We start from the raw sequence: 19,099 nt of genomic DNA, 5'->3' as shown, positions 1-19,099 counted from the left end.
ATGATAATTATTATGTTGGCTATGGTTAAAATCTCTTGCTCTGCACCTATGCCTAATGCTTTGTATTCTAACTGATAGGGAGAACTAGTCCAATGTTTCTTCCCCAGCAGTCTCTCATTTACTTCTGGGATCATATTCCTCCAGGCTAAATTTCCTCAACTCCTTCACCAATCCTCATATAGCATATACCCAGTCCCCTTGTCATCCTTGAACAAATGCCTTTTCTCTGGGCTCCAGCTCATCCAGCTGAAATTGGTAGGGTGCTTCCAAATATGTTGTATGGTTCCTGCCACAGCTGATGGTTCATTGTCCCCACGTGGGCAGTGTACAAAGAGGACACAGGTCTGGTTGGGGACCTATGCTTATATCTCTCTCTGTTGTACTGATCAGTATCTTTTGGCTTTTTTATTTACTTGTCCCCACCTGCTGCGGGTTGAGTGACTTGACTGAAAGTAGAGATCGTGCACTCTGCCTTGATCTTCAGTTTATTAAAAGATGTGATGATAATGAATCTGTTATTCCTGTGAGCCCAGCCAAGTCTCATGTAGGATCCTGACAGCTAAAGTGTTCCTGCCTGAAGTGGGCTCAGAAATTGGCTCTTCTCTTCTCTGTTTCAGTACCTATCTTTAGCACAAGAACAATTTCCTTAGACATTTTCTTTCTTTTTTTATTATTATGAATTCCTTTTGTTTTTGACTTAACAGATACTTCTTTCCAAACACCCAAACCTACAAAGAACATTTCCTTAAAACAGTTAAATGAAACTGCCTAATTGCACGTTTTTGAATGGCAGTACATTTCAATTTGATTTTTGCACATACTTTGTATATAGCCATTGGAGTTAACCAGTAGTGGTAACCTATTTAATGATAGGTTACAAGAGGGGACTCCTGTGTGCTTTCACTTTGATACAATGACCCTAACATTGTCTGTTGTACTTGACCTGAGTTTTGTTGCCTTTTGGTGTTGTATTTATTTAAATAATTGTAGCCATCATGTATTTAATTATTTCATTTCCATTTTTTTCACTCTCCACCACTTCATACACATTATCTCTTGTTTATTCTTTATTTTTGTCATTCCTAATAGTATTATAGCATTGCATTCCATTCACCTGCTATCTGTTTCTGCCATTTTCTAACCATGTGACTTCGGGCAAGTCCCATAATCTTTCTGGGCATCAAGTTTCCTTATGTGTAAAACGAGGAGTTTGGATGAGATGTCCTTTAAGGTTCCTTCCCTTCCTGCTTTTGCTGGTGTCTGCAGTGCATTTTCTCCTCACCTCCACCTCTTAGAACCTCTATTTTTTCTAAAGCAATAGTTCTCAGAGGGTGGTTTATGAACCCCCAGGGGTCCCTGAGACTCTTCCAGGGGGTGTCTGGGGTTAAAACTATTTTCATAATAATACAAAGATGTTATTTGCCTATTAAAATACCCCTCCCTTTTCCAACTACAAATCTATGAGGTCAGATTTTTTTTTTCCTGTTCTTCAACCAAAACCATATCTTGCAACAAATTGAATGTAGAAGGAGATATAAAGCTCTTTTTGTTGTAGTTCAGTCATTTCAGTCATGCCTGACTCTTTGTGGCCCCATTTGGGGTTTTCTTGGCAGATACTGGAATGGTTTGCCATATCCATCTCCAGCTAATTTTGCAGATGAGGAAACAGGCAAACAGGGTTAAGTGACCAGGATCACACAGCTGGTCTGTGTCTGAGGCTGGATTTGAACTTAGGTCCTCCTGACTCCAGGATCAGTACTCTAACCACTGAGCCACCTAGCTGTCCTCATGAGACTATACCTGTCTTCTATTAATCCAGACATTAAAGATATTTGTAAAAAATATGTAAAACAATGCTACTCTCCTCGCTGTTTTTTGTGCAAAGTATAGTTATTTTTCATAAAAATGTTATATTGACCAAATGGGTTTACTATTGCCAGTTTAATGAATTAAATATAAATATTTTAAAATTTTATCCATTTTAATGTCTATTATATTATGGTGAATATTGATAGAGATAACCTACATAAACAGAAATTCTTAGAGGCTCCTCAATAATTTCTAAGAGTGTGAAGGAGTTCTGGGACCAAAAAGTTTGAGAACAGCTGCTTTTGGGGCAGCTAGGTGGTGTAGTGGATAGAACACCAGCCCTGAAGTCAGGAGTACCTGAGTTAAAATCCGGCTTCAGACACTTAACACTTACTAGCTGTGTGACCCTCAGCAAGTCACTTAACCCCAATTGCCTCACCAAAAAAACAAAAAAAAGAAAAGAAAAGAAAAGAGAACAGCTGCTTTATTTGTTTGTTTGTTTTTTTGCAGGGCAATGGGGGTTAAGTGACTTGCCCAGGGTCACACAGCTAGTAAGTGTCAAGTGTCGGAGGCCGGATTTGAACTCAGGTCCTCCTGAATCCAGGGCCGGTGCTTTATCCACTGCACCACCTAGCTGCCCCAAGAGCAGCTGCTTTAAAACAGAGCTCAGGAACTACTTCCTATATGAGCCCTTCCCTAATGGTTAGTACTCAGAAGTCTTCTACATGTGTTTTTCTCCCATTAGAATATGGGTTCCCTGAGAATGGAGACTGTTTCACTTTTCTGTTTCTATCCTTAGTGTTTAACACAGTACTTTGTTTGTAGTAAGTGCTTAATAAATGCTTTATTCACTTATTCACTCAATTACTTTATTCGTTTGTTTTGTTTTGTTTTTGTAAGGCAATTGGGGTTAAGTGACTTGCCCAGGGTCACACAGCTAGTAAGTGTCAAGTATCTGAGGTTGGATTTGAATTCAGTTCCTCCTGAATCCAGGGACAATTCTCTATCCACTGTGCCACCTAGCTGCCCCTCAATTACTTTATAATAATTTGTACTTACTCATCTGTTAATGAATATCCTTCCAGTAGAATGTGAGCTCCTTAAAAGCAGGTATTGTCTCAGTTTTCTATCTATATCCCTGAGCGCTTAGCACAATGCTTTGCATATCATAAGTGCTTAATAAATATTTCATCTTTAGCTTGTGACCATGGGCAAGTCACTTAACCCTGTTTACCTTAGGTTCTTCATTGGCAAAATGACCTGGTGAAGAAAATGGCAACCATTCCATTAGCTTTAACAAGAAAACTCCAAATGGGGTCACAAAGAGTTGGACACAACTGGATGATGACAACAGCAGCAGCAGCAGCAGCAGCAATTGCAACAGTAACAAAACTCTATTCATTCCTCTGGTCTACTTATTAAAAAGAAAGAAAAAAATATCTCATTCATTCTATTACTTTGAAATAATCTTTTAAAAAAAGAAATAATCTTGACTCAATTATTTGTGTATAGGTGGTATTTATTGGTATTTATCCCTCTAGTATAATGTGCTCCTTGGCATCCATTTTTATCATCTCCCCAGTGTCTTGCTCATATTTAGCTCTTAATGAATGCTTCTTAAATTCAATTAAAAAAAAAACATCTCATAGATGTTTTCATCTGTAGTAGCATGGACCTTGCAGTTGAAGACAGAGAATTTGGATTCAAATGCTGGCTCTGTCACTGCCTGTGTGACCTTGAAATCTCTCTCTCTCTCTCTCTCTCTCTCTCTCTCTCTCTCTCTCTCTCTCTCTCTCTCTCTCCCTTTTCCCCTCCCTCCCTCTCTCCCTCTCTCTCGCTCTTCCTCCTTCTCTCTACTTTTGTCTCCTTCCCTCCTCCTTCCCTTTCCCCCTTTCTTCCCCTCCCTGCACTTTTCCTTCCTTCTCCCTCCTTATACCTACCATGTCCTTCTACTTCCTCATGTCAAAATGGAAACCAGTATGTTCTCCTTAGAACGTATGGTCCAGATGTGAGCACATGATAGTTGAGGTGATGTTCTGTGAGTGAGATTTTCCCCAACCCTTAGAGATAAGTGATTTAACTATGGTAATCATCAGTATTTAAGACTACAAATTGTTATTTAATGTGTTTAGGCATTTTAGTGGTATTCTTTAGTAGCTTAAGCAAATGATAATAGAATAAGCAAGACAGATATTAGTAAACTTTAAGTATATGCTATGTGGTAGAATGATGCAGAAACTAAACCATTAGCTTAATCCATTGTGGTTAGGTATCCACCAATCAGCTTAAAGGTCAACTACTAAAAATAGTTACTCTGGACCAATCAGAACTTGAGAAAAGTTACCTTTGGAAGTAGATGGAGTTGATGGATTTGACCATCCAATTCTTTCAACTGTGGTTTCCAGCATTGTACGTGAAGTCCACTATGGTGGATCCACTAGTTGGATTACATAATTGTGCATAAGAGTGAGGTTTCCAATATTCAATGAGGATTTGTTGTACATACATCATTTGAATTATGTAGTGTAAATGGTGTTTCTAGGAGGGGTCTGTCTAAATATAGTATGTACAAATACTTTTGAGTCCTGATTTGAGTATAAATACCATCTCCTGGTACTGCTTTGGGTCTTTCGGTCCTAGACCTGAGACCAGCTTTATTGTGAGACACATAGCCTCTCTCAATAAACCTATTTCCCTATGGCTTGGAGACTTCACTGTTTCTTTTTCTTTGTCAGACTTAGAAATTTTCGCGACAGTTGTTTGGGGACAAATCAAAGCTGAGTTTGGAGAGACACCACACATAAGGTCCAAGAACTTACCCTTCTGGGGATGACGGTAATAATTAAAAACAAATGCCCCGGGGCAGCTAGGTGGCGCAATGGATTCAGCACCGGCCCTGGATTCAGGAGTACCTGAGTTCAAATCCAGCCTCAGACACTTGACACTAACTAGCTGTGTGACCCTGGGCAAGTCACTTAACCCCCCATTGCCCCGCAAAAACAAAAACAAGCAAAAAACAAACAAACAAACAAACAAACAAAAAACAAATGCCCCAAATTTCCAGATTCCCCTGCTTCCACTGGCTGCTTAAAGAACTTAATGGTTTATGTTTTTCGTGTAGCATTCATAGAGAATAGGATTGTCTCAGAATGGAAAAGACAGGAATTCAGCTCCCACCTTCCACATATATTGGCTGTGGAGCCCTCAGCAAGTCAATTAACCTTTCTGTGCCTCCAGGCAGCTCTCTGTATTGCACAGTGGGCACCAATTTGCATTGGTGAAGAGTTTCCTCACAGGGACTTCCCTATGAAATCACAGGTTGAGTCCCCAAAATATTGAGTGCAAATGCACTTCCAGGGTGGAAAAATCTGGATCTTTATATAAAAAAAGAATAATTACTGAACCATTATGTTTGGACAGTGCTTTAATTTCCAAAACACCTTCCATCCTTTGCCATCCTTTGTCTGTAGAAAGCTATTTGTTTGGTTACTTAGTTCTATTTGATAACAGTGGAGTGTAGGTTCCTGGATGAAAGAATTGTCTTTTGTTTGTCTTTGTTGGGACCCAGCACAATGTCATGTACACAGTAAGTACTTAATAAATGCTTTTTTTTTAAAAGTGTGGCAATTGGGGTTAAGTGACTTGTCCAGGGTCACGCAGCTAGTAAGTGTAAAGTGTCTGAGGCCGGATTTGAACTCAGGTCCTCCTGATTCCAGGGTCAGTGCTCTATCCACTGTGCCACCTAGCTGCCCCAATAAATGCGTTTTTACATTAGATGGGATTGTGGGCCTGAAGTAGCCTGAGCGAATCATGGTCTTTCAGGATCCCATAGTTAGAAGGGGCCTCAAGACTTCATTTGTTTGTTATCTCTGACTTTCTGAAAGAACTCCTTGGTATTGAGCTGAAATCAACTTCCCCATAACTTCACTAGCTGCTCCTAGTCCTGTTCTATCCTTGAGGGCTAAGCAGGCCGATGGATGGATGGATGGATGGATGAAAAAAGCTTTACAACCAAGCTTTGTTGATATGAACACTATCATTTCTTCCAGGAAGCCTTCTGATCCTCACCGCCTTTCCAACCCCCCATTGACCTTCCTGATCAGATTTCATATAGTCTTTGTACCTCTCCATTGCAGTTAGCATGTGTCACTGTTGTTGGGTTATTTCAGTTGTGTCCAACTTTTTGTGACCCCATTTGGGGTTTTGTTGGCAAAGATGCTGAAGTGGTTTGCCATTTTGCCATTGCAACTCATTTTACAGGTGAGAAATGTCATGTATATTATAGTCATCTGTATATAGGCCATCTCCCTACTAACTGTGAGCACCTTTGGGGCAGGGCTCTGGTTCTTATTCAAATGGAATCTCTCTCCAACACCAAGCATGGTGCCTTGTATACCGTGGACATATATTTGTTGAATGAAATTACCATTCTTTTGCAAACAATTTATGTGTAATAGAGGACTCTAATACCATCTTACACTAAAGGAACACCAAAGGGATGAATCTCATTCTACTATGTCTTTTTTATTTTTAAAGTAGTAAACATTTTTATTTATAGTTTGGGGTTCCAATTTTTATCCCGCCTTCCATCCCTTCCCTCCCCTCCCTGAGGTGGTAAGCAATCAGATATGGATTATACATGTACAATTATGTAAAACATTACCATATTAGTAATTTCGTACAAGAAAACTTGAATAAAAGAAAAAATGAAAGTGAAAAATAGCATGCTTCAGTCTGTATTCCATCAATATCAGTTCTTTCTTTGGAGGTGGACAGTATGTTTCATCACTAGTACTTTGGGATTGTCTTGGATCACTGTATTATTGAGAATAGTTAAGTCTTTCACAGTTCTTCATCGAACAATATTGCTGTCATTGTGCACAACATTCTTTTGGTTCTGCTCGCTTTATTATACATCAGTTCATACAAGTCTTTCCAGGCCCCTCTGAAATCATCTTGCTTGTCATTTCTGAGAGCACAATAATATTCCATCACCATCATATACCACAGCTTGCTTAGCCATTCCCCAATTGATGGGCATTCCTTTGATTTCCAATTTTTAGCCACCACAAAAAGAACTGCTATAAATATTTTTTCATGCTATCATTTTTTGAGAAGCCAGTTGGGGGAGTTGGGTACTTTTGAACAAGCAAAACCAAGGGAATACATACTCAAATATTCTATTATGCACCTTTTGAAGTGTATCCCATATGTATAGCATGTGTGTGGGAGGGTCCTGATTCTGATGCCCAAGTCCCCACTGGGAAGGGTATTGTGACATCCAGAGAAGAGTAGCCAGGCTTGAAGAGGATTGAAAATAAGGCTGAATGAGAACTGATTGAAGGAACTTGGGGCCGGGGGACATTTAGCCTGGAGAAGAGAAAACTTAGGAGCCACAGGATTATAGTTATCCTTTCCACATTGAGACTTTCCCCACCATGGTTATCATGGTTATCTCGGCATAAGAAATTAAATGGGAATTTGAGGACAGTTTTGTGGAAGCTGCAGATGACACACAAAAGCCAGCAGACACAGAAAGAGTTTAGAAACTCAGAAATTCATAAAATATAAGTGTAGTATGTAAACACCCCATAAAAGAAAAAGAAAAAAAATTCAGACTTTTTCTCTGATATGGAGGGAGGGCCAAAAAATGTTACATGGATTTTCCAGATCGTGGGGGTGCCATGCCTCTAGCCCCCACAATATGGAAGGGATAACCTTAGTGTGTTCAAGTATTTGAAGGGATGCCACATAGAAGAGACATTTGGCATATTCTGTTGAATCCCTACTGGGCAAATACTTCAAGGGAAGTAGGAAAAGTGAGGTTCAGGGAGGTAGAATAAGGCTTCATGTAATGAAATATTTTCTAATAATTTATTTTGTACTTTAACATATGTGAATGCATGTTATTTCATTTGATCCTCACAACAACCTTGTGGGATTTGTGCTATTATTATCTCCATTTTTTCCAAGATGAAGAAACTGAGATTTAGAGAGATTAAGTGACTTACCTCAGGTCACATAAAGTCAGTGTCTGAGGCAGGATTTGAATTCAGGTCTTCCTGACCCTAAGTACAATACTGTTCAGTATGTCACTTAATTCCACTCAGGGGCAGCTAAGTGGCACAGGGGATAGAGCACTAGTCCTGGAGTCAAGAGGACCTGAGTTCAAATCTGACCTCAGGCACCTCCTAGCTTGGTGACCTTGGGCAAGTCATCCCAATGGCCTTAAACATTCAGGGCCATCTCCAGTCATCCTGATATGTATCTTGCCAATGGACCCAGATGGCTCCGGAGGAGACAGTGAGCTTGGTTACTTTGCACAGCCCTCCCTCACTTAAATCCAATTCACTTCACGTCATGACATCACCTCCCCATGTCATGGTCTTCTTGGAGAATGAAGGACAAATAACCAACAACAACAATAACGTCAATTAACTGCCTCTCTATAGAAGGAGGAGATCTTACGTTTCTATATCATTTTAACTTTACAAAAGACTTCTTTCCCCCTACAGCAAACCTGTCGGGTAGGTTGTCCAAGGATTATTTTCCCCACTTTATAGATGAGGAAATAAAGACTCCTGGTTGAAGTGATTTGCCCATGGTCTCCCAGCCGCTAATACGTGATTCATAGTACAGGGCTCTTTTTTTGTTTTTGTTTTTGTTTTTGTTTTTGTTTTTTGCAGGGCAGTGGGGGTTAAGTGACATGCTCAGGGTCACACAGCTAGTAAGTGTCAAGTGTCTGAGGCCAGATTTGAACTCAGGTACTCCTGAATCCAGGGCTGGTGCTTTATCTACTGCACCACCTAGCTGCCCCCCAACAGGGCTCTTTTTGCTATACAGAGAAGAGTGAAATGAGGAAGAGGGAGGGGAAGAGAGAGAAAGAAGATAAAGTGAAAGATGAGGAAAGGGATGGGGAGAAGGGAAAAGAGGAGGAAGAAGAAGCAAAGAAGGAAAGAAGAAAGAGTAGCCCGGTTTTCAGGATAAGGCTGAAAAGGAAGGCAGCCCATAAAAAAAAAAAAAAAAAGATGAAAAGCATTTAGGAATCTATTCTGGTGAGGAGGAATTTTAATCCGTACAGTAAGAGGAGAAAAGGGGGAAAAAATGAATCTATGGCTCTTAGCAACTTAAGCCATCAATTCCTTGTCAAGCAAAGAAAATGCTTTTTAATGTGAAGATTAATTATTGATCTTAGGTAGTGGTACCCAATTGTTGCTCTGTGTTTGTTGACATCCAGTTCATGCTGAGGTTTCCAGTGGGAGGCTCCATTTCTTCAGGCCCTGGTGCTGACACCTCATTTATCATTATCTATCCAGAGATATTTAGAAGCAGAGATAAACTGAGAGCTATTAAAGCTGGGCTCTTGAAGCTCCTGCTAAGGAACTCTATCCATCTCTAGGTATTATAAAGGCTGCCTCAGGAAGCCTTGGTAATGCCAGGGTCCCTCCCCTGGGCTTCCTCCTTTCTTTCCTGCTTTCCTGACCTGTGCTATTTCAATAAAAGGAAACTCATGGGCATAAGTTCTAAATTGGAAAGGGCAAATTTTTAAAAGATCCTAGGATTTTGAGCTCAGGGAGAAAGAGAAAGGATCATAGATTTGGACAATGTCTCTATTCGTGCTGGGGCAGAGGGCAAGTAGCTAAGTGGTTCAGTGGGTAGAGTGCTGGGCCTAGAGTCAGGAAGACTCATCTCCCTGAGTTCAAATCTGGCCTCAGACACTTACTAGCTGTGTGACCCTGGTTAAGTCACTTAACCTTGATTGCCTCAGTTTCCTCATCTGTAATGAGCTAGAGAAGGAAATGCCAAACCACTCCAGTATCTTTGCCAAGAAAGCCCCAAATGGGGTCCTGAAGAGTCAGACATGATTGAACAACAACAACTATTCATGCTGCAGCTGTGTTTTCATTGATATAGGGAACTCCCAGATGAGGGAAATCCCTCTACCAATGCTAATTATCATCTTCCCTGCAATTTATAGTCTTAGAGATTTACTCATAACAGAGGTGTCAAACCCTCTGATGGATGGGTGGGTGGGTGGGGGTTCAGCATACCAGCAAGTGGGATCAGAACCAGATTAAAATGTAACCAGGAAGTATTTAAGAAAATAAATGGGGGGCAGCTAGGTGGCACAGTGGAAAAAGCACCAGCCCTGGATTCAGGAGGACCTGAGTTCAAATCCAGTCTCAGACACTTGATACTTACTAGCTTTGTGACCCTGGGCAAGTCACTTAACCCACATTGCCCTGCAAAAACAAAAAACCCCACAAATAACAAACAAAAATACATGAAAATACAATAAAACATAGATAACATTGCATTATGAGATCCCCGCCCCCCATTTCTACTTGAGTTTGACACCACTGATCTGGAGTACTTAAGTGACTTGTCCAGAGGGCATCATCTAACATGCATCAGACATGGGATTTGAACCCAGGCCTTCCTGGCTTTCTGGCCAGTTCTCTATCCATTATATCATAAGACTTCTCAAAACTCAGAATGTCAAAATGGAACTCAACTTTGCTCCCTTCTTCCTATTTCTGTCACAGTCACTACCATCCTTCCAGACATCCAGGTTCACATCCTAGGAGCCCTATTTAATATCCAATCAGTTGCTAAGTTTTTATATCTGTAACACCATTACTTGTCTTCCATCTCTTTGTCCCCTTCTCTCCATTCACTTGGCCACCACTCTAGTAAGGGACCCACCATCTCTCTCCTGGATTATTGAAATAGCCTCCTAATGGGTCTCCCCATAACCATGTTTTCCCCTTTCTCTAGTCTATCCTCTACCCAGTTGCTAAATAGATATTCCTAAAGCACATATTTGATCACATCACTCCTCTACTCAAGAATCTTCAGTAGTTCCCTATTGCTTCTAGGATAAAAAATCAGTCTGATTACAAACTAGTCTTCCTGGCCTTCTATGTGTATTATTCAAACTGACCTTCAATTTTTTCCCTGTATCTAAGAAAACATCTCCCATCTTTGTAATTTTTTATAAGGCTTTGTCTCTTAGAATTCAGGGAAGGAAATAAGCATTTGTATAGCACCTACTATGTGCTAGGTGCTTTACAAATATCTCATTTGAATCTCACAACAACCCTGGGAGGTAGGTACTATTATTATTTTTTTTTCCAGGGCAATGGGGGTTAAGTGACTTGCCCAGGGTCACACAACTAGTAAGTGTCAAGTGTCTGAGGCCAGATTTGAATTCAGGTACTCCTGAATCCAGGGCCGGTGCCACCTGGCTGCCCCAGTAGGTACTATTATTATCCCTTTTTTAAAGATGAGGAAACTGAGCCAGACAGAGGCTAAGTGAATGGCCATACAGTTAGGAAGTGTCTGAGGCTGAATTTGAATTTGGCTTTCTGACTCCAGGTCCAGCATTTTATCCACTGCATCCTCCCTTTGAGACTCAACTCAAGTGCCATTTCCCATGAGGTCCTTTCTGATGTTACTGCTTCCCTATCTGAAATTATTTTATGTCTTTCACACACATGCATGTATATGTGCATGTATATGCATGCATGCATGCATGTACATACATACACACGATATCCTCTCCCCTCCTTCCAAGTCAAATGTAAGTTCTTTGTGGACAGAAACTGTTTCCTGTTTTGTTTCTGTATCCCCAGAGCCAAGTAGAGAACTTGGCCCATAAAGGACACTTAATATTTAATTGAATTTCATACATGTGTGTGTGTGTGTACGCGCATGTGAAAGCAAGACTATAGAGTAGATTAGGTACTAAATGCATGTCAAATAGGTGCTGAATACTGAGAAGTGAATTTAGGCAAGGAAAGTTATCCAAATGTGGACCCTTAAAGCAGATTCTTTATTCAGTCTCCCAGGGAGGATGGGGGCCTAAGAGTAGATCTTTGAGGTGGTTCTATGATAAGAGTTTGGGAAAGGTGTTTTTGTTGTTGTTGTTGTTGTTTTAGGGAGGGGGGGGTTCAAGTGGCAGAAGACTCTTGCCTGTGTAGCTGTTTGGGAGATTGTTGGCTCTGAGTCCCAGTCCTAATGTCTCTGGGGCATCAGCATTTGGAGAGTGGTTAGCATCCAGAAAGATGCAAATATTGGCAGCCTTGTGAACTTCAAGGAGTTTCTGAACGGGAAACAAGAATATGGGGCCAATAAAAGTAGAATCTGGTGATGAGAATGTGTGAAGGTCTGTGTGTGTGTGTGTGTGTGTGTGTGTGTGTGTGTGTGCGCGCGCGCGCGCGCGTGTGCATGCACTCAGTCTATGTCAGATAACCTGAATGACTTTTTTTCACTTCAGTAATTATATCCTCAAAGTTATAAAGTCATATAGTTGTAACAAAGAAAGTGACAGAGAAGTCCTCAGACCAAGTCTTTCCACTACAAATGAAATATCTATTTCTTCTCTACTAAGAACAGAAGGGGGCAGCTAGGTGGCACAGTGGATAGAGCACTGGCCCTGGATTCAGGAGGATCTGAGTTCAAATCCAGCCTCAGACCCTTGACCCTTACTAGCTGTGTGACCCTGGGCAAGTCACTTAACCCCAATTGCCTCACAAAAAACCAAACAAACAAACAAAAAAACAGAACAGAAAAGATAACTGAGGTCCAGGGAAAGGAAAGGACTTGCCCAAGGGCATGCTGCATGTTAGTGTCACTTTGGGGATTAGGATCTAGATTTCGAAAAATATCTTATTTCCCCCCAATTATGTGTAAAGACAATTTTTAACATTCATTTAAAAAAAACTTGAAATTCCAAAATTTCCTTCTTCCCTCCTTCATTTCCCCCCTCACTAGGATGGTAAGCAATTTGATATAGGTTATACATGTTCAATCATACAAAACATCTTGGCATATTAGTCATGTTGTGAAAGAAGACACAGAGCAAAAGGAAAAAGAACTTACAAAAAAAAAGTGAAAATAGTATGCTTCAATCTGCATTTAGACTGTATCAATTCTTTCTCTGGAAGTGGATAGCATTTTCCATCATGAGTCCTTAGGGATTGTCTTGGGTCATTGAATTGCTGAGAAGATCGAAGTAATTTCATAGCGGACAACATTCTCCTGGTTCTGTTCACTTCACTTTGCATCAGTTCATGTAAGTCTTTCCAGGTTTTAGAATCCAGATTTTTACAAGCTTAATATCCAGTGCTTTTCTACTTTCTATACTGCCTTCTAGAAGAAGAGAGCCTAACAGAGGAGCCCCTGAGAAAGAAATTAAGGATTATATTAATTTAGATCTCGAAGGGACTTTAGGGATCATCTAATCTACCGTTCTCCACCCCACCCCACCCCCACTTTACAGTTAGGGAAACTAGGACTCAGAAAGGTCAGTGACATATAATGTTATGTAACAGTGTAAGAGTCAGGAGATACAGTTGTTATGGGCCCATAGCACCCCAGAAGTTCTCTGGGGCACATCAAAGAACCTTCTCCTTGAGAAACCAAACCAGAGGACAAACACGCCTAGAGAGATAAGTGGAACCAGATCGGATGGAGCTAGCTCTGAGACCCCCACCCTTCATTCTAGTCTCCCACAACCCTGGGGCGATAAGATTAGGTGTGGCTGCTTCCTTTGTGTCCTGAGGAGATGGCTTGAGAGATCTGCAGCCACCCCTCACCCAACTCCTCCAGCCACCACCAGTGGGAGATGGTCTTCCCTCACTAAAGGAACTTTCCAATCAGATGGTCAATCCCATCAGTCCTCTATAAAAGTACCTGCCAGTCTCCTGCTCCAGGAGGTTGGTATCTCAGAGCTACTCTCTCTCTGTGCCATGCCTTTCTCCCCATGAGAAGTCCAAGGACTTCTTTCATGGTTTCCCTTACCTTCCCCTTCCTCTAAATAAACTACCATCTTATTCTAATTGCTTTTGTGTGCAAGAGGGTGTAATTCTTTAAAGAGGAATTCCTAAGGACCCCAAACCCCTACCCCTTACTCCATTCTCCCCATGACACAGTGAATAATGTATATTTATATATACACATATGTAGCTCTCTATGTGCATCTATATATAGCATATGTCTATGCATACATATATGTACACCATTGATTTTAAATTCTATTCAATTAAATAAACATTTATTGAATGTCTCTAATATATAATGCACAGCATTTTCCAGGATAATTTCAATTTCAAGAAAAAAAATATTTTAAAAGGAATGACCTTTGTTATTTACTGTTAACTGTCTTGATCTTAAGTTTAGAGACTATGGTCCCTATAATTGGACCAGAATGCTGCCTAAAGAGTTGGTGGATATTTTCTGAGCACCTGCCACGTTCCCATCCTTGTATTTAGTTACACTGAGATATAGAGGAGGAGGAGGCAGAGGAAGAGGAGGAGGAGGAGATCTGGTCTTTCCATGATATTTTTTGGAGAAAGGAGGACATAGGTGTGACCCTTGCATGTAAGCTTGTCACTTGATGCAAAAGGATAGGCCTGCCTTTGGGGGGACTTCTCACCTGTCTATTTCATTGGTTCCACCCAGGAAATCTAGATGCCTCATTCTATGACCCTCCCCCCCCAAATGTGTTGCCATTAACTCATAAGCATCTAGCACACAGAATTCAAAGAAGTTTTATTTACAGGTTGAAGATAACAAATAGGACTCATAAATGGCTCATGGGAAACACTAACACCTGAAAATGAGTAACTCTTGCCCAGGAATTTGTAAACTTCCAGTCATTTATAGCGTCATAGAATCTCAGGAGTTGAAAGGAGTCTGAAGAGTCTACACCTTAAATAGTTAAATAGGAATTCCCTCTACAAACATACCTGGCATGCAGCCAAACATAGCCTCCAATGCAGGGGAAGCCACCACCTCCCAAGGAAGGCCATTGCTGAACAGCTCAAATTTAGGGAATTTTTCCTGGCATCAAGGAAGCAAATTTGCCTCCTTGCATCTTCCATCCACTATTCCTGGTTCCACTCACTGGGACCAAACAGAACAAATCTAACGCTCTTCCAGGTGATGTCTTCAAATACTTAAGCATGGTTATCATGCGTGTCCCAGTCTCTCCCTTCTCCTTTTCTCCCCCATAGTTTTTGTGATTATGAAGTGCCCTTGCTCCATACACACACAAAAAAAGAATAACAAAAAGATCCTTGCTATTTTCCTGGTAGTCTAAGAGAAACTTTGTCCTCTGACCCCAGGGTTATAGAGGAATTTCACCTTCCACTAGCAACTAATTCCCATTGCCACTTGGTGGCCCCTGAGGAGAGTTTAATATAGTCCTAGCAGCTGCCGGCTTTGGAGGACACATTAAATAAGCCCTCGGCCTCTTTCAGCTGTTGCTTGCCATTCCTTCAGGGCCAGCTGGGCATAAACTTTCCATCTTCCTCATTCCAGTCAGTGGAATCTTAAATTCAGAGATATTTCTTGGGGCCCCATGACATCTCACATTCAGCTCCTCTTCCTCCTTTTATCTTTTCAGAGCAGATGCTGATGACAAAACTGGGTGGTGAGTTGGGGAGGGATGTGTGTGTGTGTGTGTGTGTGTGTGTTTGTAAGCACCAACATTTTAGAAAATTGTAGGGTACTGTAGGGTTTTCTTTCCAAACTCTTGAATCTGATTAGTTTTAGCATAAACAGTAAGGCAGAGCAGTTGAGCTGTGAGGACAACAGTTGTTCCCAATAGTTGTCACAAAGAGAGTACAACCTCTTTCTTCCTAAGACTACATGTAGATAGCAGATAAAAACAGGGGAAGACCAGGCCTCCAAGTTGGTATTGCCTAACTAGTCCTTACATTATAGTTGCAGAATTTAGTGTGCTGATAAAAGGGAGGATAAAGAGAGTGCTTACTATGGCAATTGAGTGAGTGCCTTTGTGTTGTGTGTCCCTGAAAACACCTTGTATGTTTTGCTGTTTAAAGCTGAAAAAATGGTTCACATGCAGAACGAGCTCTTCTAAACTCTTCCTTATTTTCTCCACTGGACCAATGATAGAGGTTACATGACTCTGACAGTCAGTAGTCATGGGATCCTGGCATGAATCAAAACACCGGGGCGTATTGCCTGAAAATCAGCCTAAACCAAGCCCTAAGTTCCAAGCCTGAATATTCTCTAGTACTTTCTAATAGGGGTGACCATTTCAGTTAGTGTATATGGTTCAAGTAAAAAATAGCCTGCCATTCGCATTATTGAGCAAACTCTTTCTCAAAGCATATTTAATTGGAATTATTTTTGTAAAATGGAGATACCTAGATATCAGCCTTTAAATCAGGCATTCTTAACCTGGGGTCCATGAACTTAAGAATTTTTTGCATAACTATTTTGGTATAATTGTTGGTTTAAATAATCCTATGTATATTATTCTATGCAAGAGGTTCATAGATTTCATCAGATGGTCCGTGACACAACAAAGGTTAAGAAGCTCATTCTAATTACATATGTCTCTCTGTGTGTAGACGTACATATGCACACATTATATACCCACATAAACTCTCTATGTACATGTGAGTATAATAACAATAGTGGATATGGTGCTGAGTTTGGAGTTAGGATGATCTGGGCTCAAATTCCACTTCTGACATTTACTAGCTTTGTGTGCCCTACTACTAAGTTACAGATGGGCTGCAATCTGCATTGGTGGAAAGAGTCCATACACCTGTGAGTGCCCCAATACGGCTAAAGTCATAGGTTTTTAATATATTCATTACATAGGAACAACAATAAAAAACCACACATTTCTGAAGCATTTAAGGTTTACACAAATTCTTTTCCTCACAATCTAGTAGGTCTTACAAATGTTATCTCCATTTTACAGAGAAGGAAAGAGAGGATTACAGGAGTTCTACAATCCCAGGGCAAAGAAGTGTTAGAAATGGAACCGGAAGCCAGGGTTTCCGACCTCAGACCCTGTACTCAATTCACCCAGGAGTTATCAGTGCTAAAACACATAGCAGAGGAGAATAACAATTAGAGCTGTCCAACAATGGGAAATGGCTGCCTAAAGAGGTAGTAAGAGACTTGTCACTGGAAGTGTGTTAGAAGATTATGGATAATTGCTGCTCAGGGAAGCTATACAGGAAATTCCTGCTTTTAGTTGGGGTTAGACTAGATGACCTCTGGGGTTATTTTTCTGTTCGGAGATCCCAGAATTCTATTTCTAAATGACCAGAGGAGTGAATAAGGAGTATTATAATGGCTAGACCAGACAACTCAGGCAAGGTGGTAGTGCTGAGACTTGGGTCCCCAAATTTAGAAAGGCTTTTGCTTTAACAGAAGATGAGTTCATCTAGATTCCCTGAGTCCCCAGGGAAGGAGAATCACAGGATCCTAGGACCCTAGAAGGTCAGAGCTAGAAAAATCTTATAAATATAGAACATAGAATTTCCAAATTGAAACAAAGCCTCTAGGTCTAGTTTGACAAACACAGTTGACTGAGAACTGACTAAATTCCATTTAGTTTCATTCCCATGCCAATGAATTGCCTGGGACTAACCCAACATTATCATTTTGACTTTTGATTATTTTGTAAAACACCAAACTCTCCCCTCCCTGAGATTCCCAAGGTTTCTCCCTGGAATTTAGTTTATTGTGTAAAAGAGCCCATCTAATGAAAATGTGAGAAACTTATTCTTTCCAAAGTCAGTCTTGTGGTTCTTTTTGTTTTAGTACCCCATATAAACCCTGTCCCCAGTTCCCTTTTTCAGGTACCCCAGCACCTGATGTGTGGTACCACTAGCTGCAACTCCTCTGCCCTGATTAGAGACCTTAATTTTGTTATATTGTTTTCATTAAATTTCAGATTGACATGTTCTATCCTGCCATTTTTTGAGATGAGTAAACAGTGACTCAGAGAAAAAGAATGACTTGTTCAAGATCACCAACTTTCTTTCTTATAGAGACTTGTTACTAGGTTGATCCATCAGGAGACTGCTGCAGACATAGTTTATTTAGATTCCAGGATAGCATTTGTCACTATCTCTTGCTCTCCTTCCGGATAAGATAGGAGGAGTTTTGGCTAGATGACACCACAGTTAGGTACATTTGTAACTTGCTGAATGATCAGACGCGTTGGGTAGCCATTATCCTCTTGGTGTCAAGTTGGGAAGGAAATCTCTAGCAGAGTACCCCAGGGATTTGCCCTCAACCCCCGGTGATGCTAGTCAACATTTTAATCAGTGACTTGGATGATTTTAATCAGTGACTTGGATGAATCTAGCATGCTTCTCAGATCTGCAGAGGACCCAAAGCTAAAACACCCTGAATATCAGATAGGATCCAAAAAAATCTCAAGGGGCTAGAACAATGGAATGTTGATAGAGATAAATGGAAAGGCTCTTGTGAGATTAAAAAAAAAATCTAAGAACAATTGGTGGAAGCTATAGAGAGGCAAATTTCAGATAAAGACATACTTCCTAACAGAGAGAGAAAAAGACCCGGGGGCGTTAGTGGACTGCAAGCTCAATAAGAATCAACAATTGTGCTAATGTCATCTGAGGCTATATTGAGAGGTGGGATGCCCAGAACAAAGATGCCTGTTATCCAGACTGTGACATGCAGATGGAAGGCTAGTTCATTGAGGGAGTTTATCAGTACATATTATTAGGAAAGGGTGTGTACCTCTTTGGCATATAGGTTCCCCCTTTCTCCCTCCATCCCTCTCCCCAGTGCTGAAATAGGATTAGGGGTCCAAGCCCTAAGGGATATAGGGAAGGCTAGACTCTTCAATTCAAAAGGGTTTTTGAACAAAGACAAGAGATAAGCAAGCTGTGTATACTGTTTGTCTTCCCTGTCTGTTTACTGGGAGGCTTAATCTTAAGAATCATATAGATAGGTAGTCCTCACTGATTAGCTGGAAATTGCATTTTTGTCCAGGAATTTGACCCTACTAGGAAATTAGATCTGGCTGGAGCTGACTAAAGATAGGGGGCGGGGGGGTGGGGGGAGAGAAGAGGAGTGGGAAAATGATAAGTGGCCATCTGCAGGTGCTTGGGGTTGGGCTAGGGGATGTGTTCAGTGATACATAGACTTCTGCAAGGATGCACAAGAGAGAGTTGACCATTAACTGACCATTAGTGGACTGAACACTAAGTGTTGAATGAAGCTTTATCAGATGCTTACTTATATCATGAAGTGCCCAAGCTGCTATGCCTCCCTGGGAGCCCATGGCTATAGGAGTAGGGGATGGTGAGAACCAGTGCTATAATAGTCACTATGGATGGGTATTAAGGTTTTAAAAAAATGTATTTATACATTTGTCTTTATATTATAGTCATTTCACCCCCAACCCCTGTGTTGGATCCCTTATGACCAAGAAAGCAAAAACATCATATACAAAAATTTCACATCTCTGCTGCTGAAATCA

The sequence above is a fragment of the Dromiciops gliroides genome, chromosome 2 (genome assembly GCF_019393635.1).
Source record: "Dromiciops gliroides isolate mDroGli1 chromosome 2, mDroGli1.pri, whole genome shotgun sequence".
Lineage (NCBI taxonomy): Eukaryota > Metazoa > Chordata > Mammalia > Microbiotheria > Microbiotheriidae > Dromiciops > Dromiciops gliroides.
This window is presented reverse-complemented; position numbering follows the sequence as displayed.